Raw genomic sequence first — 15,463 nt, forward strand, 5'->3', positions numbered from 1 at the left:
CACACTAGTATTGGGTATAATTTGGGACAGTGTCTAGTAAAAAAAAATAAATAAAAAGCTTATTGGAGGCCTCTTGGAAAACTTTTTCCGGACTGTTCAGCCTGAAGGAATGAATGACTAGTTTTTTCTTTTTTTTTTTTTTTTTTTTTTTTTTTTTTGTAAAACTCTTGTCCCTGTGGGTCTTATTGTTCTCTTTTTTTTTAAACTAGTGAGTCAGAGTCCTTTTGCTACAATGAGAAAACCGTTCGGTCTCATAGGCCCTTGCTGTCGTGAGAGATGGCATTGAGGCACAAAGATGTCACTGCAGGAACTAAATATAGTCCCAGCAGTGCATTCCTCCCAGGCCCAGCTATTTTTCTGTAGACAGCCTTGGCACTTGTCAAGAACCTCCTCCTCTTTCTCAGTCCTGAGCTTTTTTACACCACTCTGAGGAATCTTTCTCCTCAGGGTCGGGCTGATGAGGTGTTCCTGAATTCCCCAAGGACACAGGAGGAGAGCTGAGCCCTTTTCTGAAGGAGACAAACTGCTCTTGGACCAAGTGCAGAGCTGGGAGCCCTAAGACACCTTGCTTGAGCGCGTTATCTTTCCCAGGTCTTCTGCTGATTTGCCCTGCATTTGGGTGACAGCACTTAGTTGGCAGTATGAGGATGATACGAAGGGCAGAACTTCTCAATTTGCTTCTTTGTAGAAATGAGCTGGGCAATGTGGTTTACGGATTCAGTAATGAGAAGGAACATTTCTAATGATAGGAAAAAATTGATGCAATAACATCACTTGGAAGAGGGAGGGAGACAGCACTATATTTAAATCCAAAGGCAGTCTTCTAGCTGATTTTGTTTCCTCACTTGTCTGAGGCTGGCGTACTTGTCTTCCCAATGGTCTCCCCAGAAGGTAGGATCCTGAGCTCATGACCCTTCTTGTTATTAACCACCCCCACACAACCCTAGGAATAGCACTTAGACTGCATCTTACAAGAGGAGAGATGCCCTAGTAGAGGGAGGACAAAAATGTTGGCTTTACTCTGACTCACTGTGTGACCAGGGGAAATTCTGATTAGAAACCAAATGGAAAAGTCAATGCTTTTCCCTGGAGAAAAATCTCTGTCAGTGCTTCCCACCCATCTACTCACCCTATATTTCTGAACTGCCTCTGTAGACAGTAAAGAAGGCTAGGACCTCCACAACTGTGAGTGAGAGGGAAGCAGGCTCCGGACAGCTGGGATAACTCCCTTGGCTGGGAGCCTCGCCTTTGTCATGGATGACTGTTCCATAATGTGAGTCCAGCTGCTGTAACAGATAAACCCTGAAATCTTCATAGCTCAGCTCAGTGGCAATTTCTTACATAAAAGTCATTAGCGCTGGAGAGTGGGGTGGGGTAGGGGATAGAGCTGCCCTCTACTCCATCTTTTGAGCACCTAAGCTAAGAAGCTTTGCCGTTTCAACATATGATTTTTGTAGATGCCAACAGATACGAAGATATGAAGCCAACAGATAGAGAAGGGTGTAGGATCACATATGAAATTTTTATGGTTCAGATCTGGAAATAGAACTCATGATCTTTTCTTAAGTTCCAATGCCAGATCTTGCAGCACATGGCCAGGTCAGTAAAGGCTGGAACTGGTAGTCTAGCGTGTTCCAGAAGGAAAAATAAAAAAGTTGCATATACAGTTTGCCATTTTCTGTCTCAGTGGCTAAAGTCTATTTCCCAGCTTAGCTACTATTAATAGTTGGTCCATTACAGCTGCTGGTCTTCAGAGCAATGGGGAACCTTAGAGCCTTGAAGATGGTGATTGGTATACCTGCTTCCAAAAGAGTCTGTTTAGTTTGAAGAGTTCAGTGACAGAGGAATGGAGAGTAGAGTTCAGTGCCCTGGAAATAACTGGGAAGAACTAGGCAGGGTTGCAAGGTAGGAAGGTCGTGGCCAAATTATCTGAGCCCAAACAGGTTCCGATCCTGGGAGAATGCAGAGTGATCTCAGAATCCAAGGTGGAAACTCAGTTGGAATTGTACTTCTTGACATATTCAACCATTTAGGAGGAGTTGTAGTCTGGGCTCTAGGTAGGTGCTCAGGAACTGGAACAAGTGTTTTGGACATAATATAGTAAGTGAAATTCTGGACAATACCTCCTAATGGAGAAGGTTCTTTGCTCTTCCAGACTTTGTAAACTTAACCCTGGAGCTGAGTTAGTTAAAGGACCCCAGAATTTCCAACTGATTGGAGTGGAAGAAAGCAGAATCGCATCTACCATTTTCCTCTTTCATTGAATGTGGTAGGCATAGTGGTGGACTCCTTAAGTTTTATTCCATCATACCTCCAAACCTGTCTTGGTAACTCTATCCCATTTTCTTAATGGGTCAACTTGGCAACCTGTGAACCATGATCTCCCATGTGAATCTGCAATTGTGTGGTTGATGAGGAAGTACTAATTTTTCAGAACCCCTGGACCCTCTGGAATCACTTCACAATTATAAGTAATGTTTCCAGCAGGTGAACATTTCCCAGCATAGGATGTAGAGATGCATTGGATTGGACCATCCTCAGTTTAAGGAATCCAAGCAATCATGGATCTTTAGCAAATTTCCCTCCCTCTCATTATGACCGGTTGGAGCCGAGTTGATGCAGCTTGAGTATCCTGGGGTGAAAGTAGGAGGCAGAGTCTCAGATGGAGGGGACTATAGTTCCCTTCTTCCTAGCAAGCAGAGAAAGCCAAGTCTAGAAGAATGGGCTAATTCAGAAACTATGCAGGAGCTCATGGCTCTGAATTTCAAGCTCACTGCTGAATCTAGAAGGGACCAGAGGCAGGCACAGTGAGAGTATGTGACTGATGATTCAGGGTCAGAGAAACTAGAATAAGCGGCTTCACATCTGCCAAAATTAGGGTCTCCTCCTTGATCTATGTAGACTGTTCCTATCACAAAACAATGGAAATTTTAGAATAGTCAAAAAAGTTTCCCACTCTTCATTGTTGCAAACACTAGTGCCCCAACAATGCTTGACGTTACTCATGTTGCTTTCTGTCCGTCATCTTACCTGCGTCCTCAGTCCAGGAAAGAACTGACTCCCAGGTGAATGTGTGGGGACAAGCATGCAGAGAAACCCTGACCTTTTAGATGAGTCTCTGTAGGATCTGGTCACCTGTGCAGATGCTGTGTGTTCTGTCCATAATTCTTGGACCTTTCAGTGTCTGCATGTCAGGGCCCAAAGCCCAGCACTGGAAACTTCTCTGCCTAAGAGCAGGCAGGCCAGAAGTATCAAAGGATTAACACCTGACCCCAGCGGTACCCACCAACTCGAGAGCTGGACATGTGTACTTGTTCTCTTGTTCCTTGGGTGGGATGATTCTGCCATATGTGGTTTCTTCCTGTGTTTTCCCATGTATATGAGCTGACTGCGGTAGGTAACTGACTTAATAACTACCCTAGAGCTGATTCCCTTCATGTATCACTTTCCTAGTTCCCAACTAATACCCCCTTCCCTTCTTAAATCAACCTCTTGGCCTGTGGATCCTTGCCTCAGGGTTGGCTTTTGGGGGATACACACTAATATTCCACTTTTCCAGAAAATGGCCTGGGCTGCAGGAGGGGATCATTCTGACACTTTAGTATTTCCCCAGGTGGATGTTTTGGGATCATGATAAAATTTACTCCCAACCTTTCTCCCTAGTTAGTTATGATAGATATATGGTATTTCCCATTAGAATTTTATTACACTTTGCTTTGGACTCAAAGAAAATTTATTTCCAAATAAATTATGGTAGTGGTCTAAATTTTTTTGTTATTATCTTTCATAAGAAATGTGCTTTATGTTGCAATATTACACACACTCTGAAACCAGCCTTATTAAACTTACCCTATTACCCTTGCTAGCTGGGATCTATTCAGATATTTTTCCTCTCCCCTGTGCCTCCTCCTCATTGTTTTTTAAATCTCCTCTCCTCATTTTCAGACAGTCATTACTCACTAAATCATTTTCACAATTCCATAATAGATGCTGTGATCTAAATGTCTGTGTCCCCTCCAAATTTGTATGTTAAAATTTCAACCCTCAAGACAATGATGTTGGGAAGTGGAGACTTTCAGAGGTGATGAGGTCTTGAGAACCTCAAAATGGATTAGTGCCTTTATAGAAATGTTCCGAAAAAGCTCCCTTGCACCCTCCTCTGCCATGTGAGGACCCAGCATCCTTCCTCACAGTGACATTGTCAGACAAACTCCTGGTACCTTAATCTTGGACTTCTCAGCTTCTTATAAGTTCCTGTTATTTATATACCACCTAGTCCATGATATTTTGTCATAGCACCTGAACAGACTAAGGCCATAGGTCAACACTCCGAATTGGATCAACACTAGATGAAGAAGACACAAAACAGGGAAGACAAACTGAAATGTCAAAGAAAGAACATTTTAAAAAGGGGATTTGCAAAAGAATGATTTGTTTTCCCTCATAGATATTACTGCATAGTACTGAGAGCCATTCCGTAAGCTTTACTACTATTCTCTACTCCTAGAAGAAAGAAAAAAGTCAATACATTGCAGTACCAGGATGTTCAGCTCCCAAATGGGTATTTTTCCAAGTATTCCCATTCTGGGGGAAAGAAACTGGCAGATTGGAGGACTCTGAAGGTTTGGAATGACACCACTGGGTCTATAGTTACTCTTAAGGATGGTTGCGTGCATGTTCTGGCTGTCTGGATAAACCAGGAGCTGGGTGTGTGCAAACTGTGTGCTCACAATGATTTTGCACGTGTGGTATCTAAAGCCGGCTTCATGGCTTGTTTGTCTGGGAGACCTAGAGGAAAGACAATGACGGGAAACACTGAACTCCAAGGTCAACCTCTGTATCCTGTAAGAAGCAAGAGTTCAAACCTCTCAGCGGTTCACAGGAAGAACTCTTCTGAAGGGAAAGCAGCCCTATTATATTCTCGGTGAACTATTTTATAATCCTTTCACAGTAACAGAGGGCTGTGTGTGCATTTTAGAGTAAACCCTTTTCATAATGGCTGGCTGAGAAATTCAAGCTCCAGTGATCCTCAACCAGCGTCTGAAGGACCTTAACCAGACTTCTGATTATAACACACTTCCGATGGACACGGAAAGTTTGCTGGGTAACAATCACAGATGCTAGAAATAAATATTTATTGGTGACATGAATAGTGATAAACACATGGAGATTAGCAGGGAATATTATATAGACATTTCTGCCCTTGTGTAAACAACAGGGAGAATGAATCTAGAGAGAGCTCCCCTGGCTACCCGCTTCACCTGGGCATTTTTGGTTCATGGCTTCATTCACGAGTGCAACAGAGCGATTTGACTTCTGATCAGAAGCTTTGCTGAATTCATTAGGATATTGACGCACTGCCTTGAGGGACCTTTTCATGCATGATGTTGCCTGGGACTCCATTGTGCTCACTGTCTGGGGACATAGTTGTTTTGGAGCCTACTTTGAATGAGTATTTGAACACATGGCATCCCTGGTCTCAAATATGCCTTCCAGATAGTCTGTTAACCAGTAATAAGATTGTGGAGGAGCAGAATTCTAATTCTCTTCTGTTCCTGTCTGCTAGAGATGATCAACATCTGCCAGAGGAACCTAAGATTTGTGAATAGCAAAATTTGCTTCAGTCAGTTCACTAGGTACACTCCCTTGATCTAAGAAAATGCTTGAGAGTTAGAGAGAAATGCTCGTCTTTTGAACACAGCCTAATGAGTGCAACCAGACTTTGCCCTTGCAGTTTTGCAGCGTTGGGGGTTGTGACAAATGGTGAGTCAAACGTCCACCTCATAATGGTTCCTGTAAAAAATGTAGAGTGGAAGGCAGCCCTGCTTTGAATCAGTCATCAAGCGGCAAGCGATATGATTTTTCTTTTAAAACACAGGATATGAGTAATATTACATTTCTTTCCTTTCTCTAAATAAATTGAATATGCTGCAAACCCTCATTTGGCCTGACTGGTGGAAAGGTCAAGATTTATCATGGTGCTGTCCTTCATGGTGCCATGTGGATGCCAGTATCGGGTCCCCAAAGACCACTGTTGAAGTGCTCAGACTTCAAAGCTGAACTCTTCTTTAGGGATGGGGGATCTGCTGGGCTCCCATCCTAGAGCACGGGGGTCATTGCCAAGGCTCCATGGGAACTCTAGGTCATTGTTTCCTACTGGGGCCTCACATCTTGGGGTACAAAAAGGGATCAGGGCACAGGCTGCCAGTTCTTGTGGAGCCCACACGACTTTGCTCTCTTCCCAGTCTTGGAGGATGCTCCCCAGATTGCTTTCTGGACTTGCTTTTCCATTCCTTTTATTTCTTTGAGGGGCCTTTAGAAACACAATGGGAACCATTCCTTCCAGAAGGGTGACTGGGAAAAACAATACGTCAATACTGGCTGCGAAGAGGATCTCTACAGTGTAATTCACTTGGGCAGACAGAACTGTGTAAATGAGGTCCCAGTGCTTTGTAGCTGAGAGCTGTTTGGCAGGATGTAGGTTTATGGAGGTATTAAGCATGAGTAGTCATTCATTCATTCAGAAACATTCAAGCTACAATATGCCAAATATCATCGTAGACACTATTGCTATTCTGTCCAACATAGTAGCCATGAGACACAAGGGGTTGACTTAAACTTAAATTAATTGAAATAAAATAAAATTTGTTTCTTCAGTCACAGCCATAATTCAAATGCATTGTAACTGGTGGTTCTCATGGAACTGTATATTTATAGTCTTAAAGAAATTAACTTTTCAAAAAACTTTGTTTCCTATAATACCAACAGAGCATCTCCATTATCTTAAGAAGTTCTATTGTACAGCACCACTTCAGAGTTAAAAAGATTTCAAGGAACTGGACTTGGTCCTTCCATTTGAAAGATTTGTAATTATTGTCTGCCTATGACAGAACTTAGTGTTGTAACAGTGCCTTCTATATGATGGTAAACTCTACAATAGGGTATCAGTTTAAATTAGCAGATATTTATTCTACCAGTCATTATACTAAGTTCTATGAATACAATTATGCACAAATTTTGGTCTCTCCACCCTGGGAGTTTATAATTCAATAGAGATAAGAATAGAATATCTCAAGGCCTGGGGCGCCAGAGCAACTTTCTTTGCCTGGGAAAGTCATAAGAGGGAAACATAATTATGCCCATTTCTTCCTTCTTCTGTATCAACATACATGCCTTGTTTCTTGAACAACACAGAAAATACTTTAATAACTGTATTATGTAATAAGCAATTATTATAATTTCACATGGACATTCTCAAAGCACTGGGCTCCCTTTGCTCTATTTTCCAAATGAGCGTGGACCACAGGGTGGGAACCGTGACAACTTCCAAATTTGCTTAGCAACATTAATCATAGGGCAGGCAATTAGACCTCATGCCAATGATGTTTCTCACTGCACTCTCTTGCTTAAAGCTAAGAGAACCTCCCTTCCGGCCCTTGCCCCCACCACAGGTCAGGTGGAGGAGACATTTATGCTTCATAATGGTCCCACAGTTCTAAGGGTGCCCAACAGCAATCTTTTACTGAAACTTCTGGTGGTAGCTATTTTCTGTCTTTTCTCCCTTTAGTGTGTTTCATTTGAATTGCATAGATAATGAAATAGTTACGTCCTTTACAGTAGGATATCTCATTTATTTGTGAGTAGTGACTGAATATTAACTGTGTTTTCTTGTATGAAAGAGACATCTATTTATTGACTGAATTATGGGGTCAAGGGGGAGAGGCCCTATTGTCACTGGGACTGGGCCAAAGATTTAACCCTCAGGTTCCTTCCTCACTAGTGTAAATGTTCCTCTATGGAGAGGAAGTTGCTGAGGAGTAAAAGCAAAACTCTGTGGCAACAGAAGTCTATTTTAAGTTGGTTTCTTTCCTATTCTAGTGACCTTGGATAGTTTCTTCTTTTCTTTATACTTGTGCCACAGCATTTATCATACTTGGTATATGTTTTCAAGTTTTTGCAATCTTAGTTGTTAGAGACCAGACAGCTTAATATCTTAACTTGATATTATTCCCGTTTCACCAGTGACTCAATGAATGACCCTGGGTAGGTAGGTCATTTATCCCTGTTGACTTATTCTTCCCATCCGTAAAGGGGATTAGGAGTATGCTCCTGTTATGATTTAGGTATGAGATGTCCCCCAAAAGCTGATATGTGAGATAATGCAAGCAAGAAAGATTAGAGGTGAAATGATTGAGTTAGGAGAACCTTAACTTAATCAGTGCATTGATCCTCTGATAGGGATTAACTGGGTGATAATTTGTAGAGCAGGCCCAAAATGGTTGTAGTTATGCTCCTTTTCTGAAGCTTCCAGCAGACTGTGTTTTCAGTGTGTAGTCAAGGTCATAAACACTGATTCAGCATATGGAGTCAAGGTCAAAAACATTTGCTCATGAGCATGCACACACAGACGTAACCTGTAGGCAGTATGCCTTCTTTGTCTGGCCTGAAAATAAAAGAGACCTATGGAAATGGCTCAGGGGACTAGATGGAATAAGCTGGGGCTAAATGGAACTGGCTGGGGGCTGAAGCTATAGAGCCGGGGGCTGGCTAGGGATTCTTACCGCCTCCAAATAAACCATGTCTACTATCCCAACTGTCTTGCCTCTTCTTTCACCTTCTAAGATCCTGAATCTGTTTACTGGGCCTGAGCCCCAGTATGACATAACTGTAGGCAGGTAGGGTGTGACTGGAGGAGATGGGTTCCTGGGGTCATGCCTTTGGGTATATATTTTGTCCTTGAAGAATGAAGCTCTGTCTCTACTTCCTGGTGGCATTTTCTGAGTTGCTTTTTTTCAGCCATGATGTTCTCCCTCACCTTAGGCCCCAAATTATGGAGTTGACTGTCTATGGACTAAGACCTCTGAAATTGTGACCCTACAATGAAACTCCTCCTCCTCTAATTATTCTTTTTAGATCTTTTTGTCCAAGCAGCAAAAAAGTTGACTAAAATGCCCCCCTTCCTATCCCATGGGAATATAGGAGGAAGCATGTGGGAGAATTTGGAAGATTAAGGCCATTATGAATATTTAGACTGTAATTAGACAAGTTTTGCAGTTTTCTTGCCACACCCCTATTTCTATTTAACTTCCCCATCCTCTCAGTGCCCTTGAATGAGTGATCCTTCGAACCATGTGACTGTGCTCCCACACCTGTCACTGACTGAAACAAGGATGAACAGCAAATGTAGGAGTCAATATTTAATCTAGTCTAAGTCAATCAGATGTCCTCCGGGGGTCCCTGAAGTAAGAACACAGAGATGGAAGACAGACAATGAGGGTCCCTGAGGTAAAAGCTCATGCAGATTTTGAGAATTTTTTACTTGGGCTCATCATCCATATTGATGGGCACAAGAAGAAATCAGGTCTGCAAAGGGAGGCATGAGAAAGACTTGGATGTGTTAAGAAAAGCAGAAAAGTGACCCGGCGACTCTAGACAGTGAGTTAGGGACAAGGAGTAAAGGGCTGCCTGAAATTTTCTAATTCCCATGAGGTCCCAGTTTATTTTAAGTCTTTTCACTGGCACTGGTCTGATGAGGTGGAGGCATTATGGTCACTGAGTTGGAGAACATAGTTCTAGGTCTCATTTGGGAGCACACAGCTGGTTCTTAAGTCGGTTGGGCATTTGATGATAGGTTCCTGCTTCCAAGTTCAAAGTCTTTTCTGCTGCACAATGGCTTATTGTCTGCTTTTATTATTGTTTAAGGTTCAAGTTTGAAAGTGAAATAAGAAGATCTGAAGAAACTGTTCTAGTCCAATGTAAAGATGGAAAGCTGATAGTTCATTTGTAATTTGCCTGAGCATTGTTTAACAGCATTCCAGATATCTGTCTGAATGCCAGTGGGCTTGCTGTTAAATTTATTTTTTCCTCAGGAATGTAAATGACACTACCATGTTTCCTCTACTCTTCCCACTCAAGTCATTACTCACTTCTGTTAGAACAAGAGTGTGAGAGTTTGCAAGACTATCATGTATTTTAATTGGTATTTACTCGTGGTTTTGATAGATATTTTTTGTGTTTGGTCATCTACTCTGTTAAGCCTGTATCTTCAAAAAATATTATTAATGTGAATTTGAGTGGTAATGATGAAAGCAAGCACCAAAATTTTGTTTAAGATCCAAGCAGGTATAAAATATGTACTTATTTCCCCCAATCAGTGGCTTTCAAATTTGTTTGGCAATGGAACTGTTTAGTCAAATAAAATTTAATGCTGAAAATTAATAAGAAAAGAAGTAAAACAAGAACTTGTCTACTTGAGGAAAATTGGTGGACACCATTCCTTTGATCTTTACCTCTACTCCACCCCTGCCATCTTAGGGGATTCTGTAGGCACTGTTTTAAAGTCACTGTTTTAAACTATAAAATTTGCTGCCAATATTTTTTATTTAATAAATCATTTTCTCAGAATAAAATAGCAGAATATGAAGTCCATCTTGAAGTTACTTCATAGATGCTTCACTGACCTCCACAAAAGCAAAGGCCTTCAATTGCTCATCTTTGCCTTATTTTTATATTCCCTATAGTAATTGCTCCATGTAAGAGCCTGTTGGAGGAATAACATGAACAACTTTGTTAACAGCCCCACAGACTGGAAAATACTTTATTTATGTGACTGTTAAGCATTTACTCTTCTTTTTTCCCTCACTGATGACATATGCTGATGGTGTAATACTGCCACATGGTGCTATCCTGAGCGCCTAGTGAATGTCCTCATGAAGAGGAGATTTGAAGCTAATAATCTCAGGTGTTAAACTCATTAGGTAACCTAGAATATGTTATTTTATCTCTCTTAACTTCTATTTCCTAATCTCTAGAACAGAGCAATAGTATACACTTGACCTAGAAAATAACATATAGGACATAAGGATATAGTTAGTAATATTTGTTAAATGTTTAGCCTGGTATATGGTCTGAGCTCAATAAATGAAAGCTTTTATCATTTTGAGAGCAATATGAAAGGCAATGAAGTAAAAGAAAAAAAAATCAGTGAGAAAATGCCAAGTTTCTAAAAAGTCAAGTTATATCCATCAATGTCCATATTGTGCTATGCAGTCAGGGTGATTACTTGTGCAATATAGTCAACACAGCTTTCTGTTTTAGAGTTTTCAGGTAATTAAATCTTACCTTTTCCCAGAGATTGTGCAATGTGATAGGGGATTTAAGAAATTTCCTCTAGAAAGAATGTTGACTAATGCCTAGGATAGTTATTATCTTATTAATAGTTGGCATCACATAATAACTGCAGGCAAGGAGTAGGTTTCTGTGTTGGTCATTCATAGAGCAGCTCACACTGGCAGCTGTTGCTTTTTTTATGACTGCCTTCTTCCTGTTGCAAATACCCACCCCTTATTGTCAATTTTCACATGTTTTCCAGTTGTTTCACTGAAATTCTAGGTAGGTGTCCAGTTTTTTCCCTTTGACATGTATATTATTTAACTTTCTATAGTATCAAATCTCTCCTCTAAGTGGATTTAATTTTCAACTTGCTCCATGTCTAACTGTTCCCATTCCTCTCTCATCACAATAAAAAAAAAAAAAAATCCCTACTTCCTTAGTTGTAACTTTCTAGATCTGTGGAAGTTAGAGTGACTCATTGCATAGTGGAATTGATGAAGTCAACAGCTGCTGGAAAAAAAACATCTTTTTCCTTAATAACTGTATCAACATGTGTTTGCTATTATTCAAGTAAGAAAAATACATATATCAAACATCCATGGTAGTCCTTGCTAGAATTTTCGTTAGAGAAACTCATGCTTTGATAATAACAAAATGTTCTGATGGGTACAATAGAGAAAGCTCTGTTGAATAACAAAATCATGGAGAAATTCTGTGAAGCGGAAGAAGAAAAACAAGGGGTAGTGTGCTGTTGATAATGCTGCAACTTATTTCAGAACTGGTTAGGTGACTTTCTTTGTGAAATTATTAGAGGTAAAGTTGAAATTTGGCAGTTTGTGCTTGCATAGACCCCAGGGTGGTCTGACTATTCATATATGCTTCTGTTCAACAAATATTAATTGTCAGCTATGGTAAAATCTCTGCCTCATGGAGCTTAAATCCTAAAGGGGGACTAGACTAAAAAATGTGAACAGTCAAATAAAATAATTGGTACATGCTCTGATGGAAAAACAAAAGAGGTTAAGATGGAGATTAAGAAGGAATGACTTGCTTCAAGTAGGGAAGACCTGAAAGAACTCCCTAAGAGGTGACATTGAGGCTGGGCCTAAAGGACAAGAAAAAGGTAACAAAGTAAAGAGGACCAAATGAATTGGGCACAGAGCAAGAGTGGAAACAGACTGCTAGCACAGACCAGGATTTGAATGATGCTTGTTTACACTGAGGTAATAGCTGTAGAAATGAGGCAAAAATGTCAAAGCAAGATGTATCATGGAGAGGGAACTGATGGAATCTTCTGGGTTTACTATAGGGATTGTGGTAAGAATATTTCAGGGAAACTGCTAGGTTTTTTGCTGGAGTAACTGCATACATGGCTGAATAATTTAAAATAATGCAGAAAATTTTGCATGTTTTATTCTAATATTAGAGTAAAAAGCACAAAAGTTGAAGTAACCTAGTAGATGGCATAAATATTGACATAAAAGCAGTTTAAGGATGAATTAGTTCACTGAAACACCAAAATGAACCCAGGGACACTTAACCACTAGGCTACATCTCCAGCCCTTTTTATTTTTTATTTTGTGACAGAGTCTCACCAAGTTGCTTTGGACCATGTTTACTGATGCCTTGCTAAGTTGCTGAGGCTGCCTCTCAAGAAGTACCAGTTTTTGGATACTTTGGGAACCACTGAAGGAGAAAATATAAAAATGAAGAGAAGAAAATATTTGAAGAAGAAATATGGAGAAAAATTTCTACAAGAAGAACAACTATAGATTGAAATGAACTACAGAGGATCAAATGGGAAATATGTATCTCTTTTTTTTTTAAATCACACACAGATATATTTTTAAATCTTACACTAAGACTTAAAAATATCACAGACAAGGAGAAAATGATAAATGACACAAATGATCTCAGACTATTCAATAGGGATACTGAATGCCAGAGGTAGCTCAATAATCTTTTTTAAATACTAAAGAAAAGAAATTTGAAGATAGAACTTTACAAGTAACTAATTTGTCATTCAAATGTGTGATGGCAATAAAAATATTACCAGTCATACAAAGCTTTCCCATAAAAAGACTCATATTGAAAACACTGTTAAAGTAAGTGTTAAAAAAAAAAAAAGGAGAGAGAGAGAGAGAGAGAGAGAGAGAGAGAGAGAGAGAAAGAGAGAAAGAAATGAGGGGAAGAAAAATAAAAGAAATTACATCAGTTAACTCAGGAAACCTTGGTAGACTTGCTATTTTCTGAAGGGAGAAGAAGTTAATATTAAGGAAATGAAAAAAGAATACCCCCGCCCCATTTGATATGTCCAGAATATCTCTCAGTTAAACTTCTGGATAGTGTCAGCATGATTGGTATTGCTGGTGTAGGGAGGCCAATGTCATAAATGTGTTCTGAAATTCTTGTCTAATTAGAGTAAGATATATAATCAGAAAGTATCAAAAATAAACAACAACAACAAAAAAATCAACTAGAACACTGGCAATAAAAATAAGAAAATAGAAAAAAGAAAAAATATATCAACAACCTTAATGAATTTATTTATAATAAACTGAATTTGCTACTTAAAGAACAGACTATCAGGGTAAAAATACGCCAGCCGGGAGTAGTGGCACGTGCCTGTAATCCCAGTGGCTGGGGGGGGGGCGGTGCTGAGGCAGGAGGATCACGAGTTCAAAGGCAGCCTCAGCCACTTAGTGAGGCATTAAACAATTCAGTGAGATCTTGTCTCTAAATAAAATACAAAATAAGGGATGTGGCTCAATGGTTAAGTGCCCCTGAGTTCAATCTTCAGTACCAAAAAAAAAAAAAAAAAAAAAAAAAAAAAAAAAAAAAAAACTCCAACTTTGTGTCATTTATAAAAGACACATAACACACAAAGCATAAGGAAGTGTGGAAAGTTGTGCAGAACCCAGGAAATGCCATTCATGTGGCAGTGTCTCTGTTGGCACACTGAGTGATTCAGTGTGTAGTGGTAGAGTTTACTGCCAGTACTGCTGTGCATGGTAGCCTTAGGGGTAAAATACTGGGGAAAAAAAATACATCAGAACAGTGCTGGTGTAACTATGAGTGAGCTGGTATAGTCACATAAATATCTAGCAAATTAAACTTTAGGAAAAAGCAATTTATTAAAGATTGAAAGACTCACTAATCAAAAAAGATTCCTCAGTTAGATACAGTATTTCTGACTAGGCACCAAATGAAGTAGTTTATATATTCTATATACATACATATATATACACACACACACACACACACACACGTGTGTGTGTTCATGTGTGTGCATGTGTGTGTGTGTGTGTGTGTGTGTGTGTGTGTGACCATTCTAGTTCTTTGATTTGGGGATGAATTCATAGGTATTAAGGATAACTAAATAACAAAATAAATGAAATCAAATCAAAGACAGCTTCCTGAGGAGCAATGATGGTATTGATTAATGACTACACCTATGTCTGGGCACCTGGAGTAAAATGTTATTTTAAAAACCTAGTTGGCTTAAAAATATGATGCTAGCTAGAGTAATTTAATGATGTTTAGATAACGTCTATAGACAATTCTTCTAATAAGTTTGACTATAAAAGAAAGTAAAGGAAATAGTTGATCAGAGGAAGATCTGAGGACAAGAGAAGTGGGTTTTTTGTTGTTTTTAAGAGAAAGACAGACATAAAATGTTTGTAGGATAATGGGAATAATCCAGAACACAGGGAGGAGTTGATAGTAAAGGAGTTAAAGGAGATAACAAAGGGAGGAAAGATTTGGGGAAATGAGGAATAGGACTCAGGACACAAATGGAAGAATTGACTTTTCGTGTGAGAGGGAATCATCCAATTTAGCAGAATGAAAAGAGAAGATAGGAGCAAATATAAATAGATGGTTGTGAATTCTGGGAGGAGAGAGTTTGCAATGATGTTGCATTACTGATTCAAGCAAGTTGGGTAGTGAATAACACCTAGAGAAAATCATTGTTCTTCAAGCAATTGGCAGTTTTGAAATACAAAAGTTGAGTAAACAATGGAGATTTCCAGAGGGAAAAAAAAAGCAGTTCTGAATATTAATGATAAAATGGTTTTATCAGTTATCTGATTTTTTTGTCTAAATAAATATAAACATTATGGTTCAGTTCAAAATGGGTGTCAGTGAAATATCTCTCCTGGAGTTTGTACATCATCTAAACTTAGTCATTTTATGTTCTCTGAAGTCATTAAGCTGTGTGATAGAATATACTCTATTATGAAACAATTTTATATTGTAAAAACTTTTATTTAAATCTTTAAATCATTGATTTTGTAAATTTGTGAGAGCAGTTTTAGTTTTATATTTTAAATGTAAAATGTTTTGATTTGCA

This window comes from Sciurus carolinensis, chromosome 8 (genome assembly GCF_902686445.1).
Source record: "Sciurus carolinensis chromosome 8, mSciCar1.2, whole genome shotgun sequence".
Classification (NCBI taxonomy): Eukaryota; Metazoa; Chordata; class Mammalia; order Rodentia; family Sciuridae; genus Sciurus; species Sciurus carolinensis.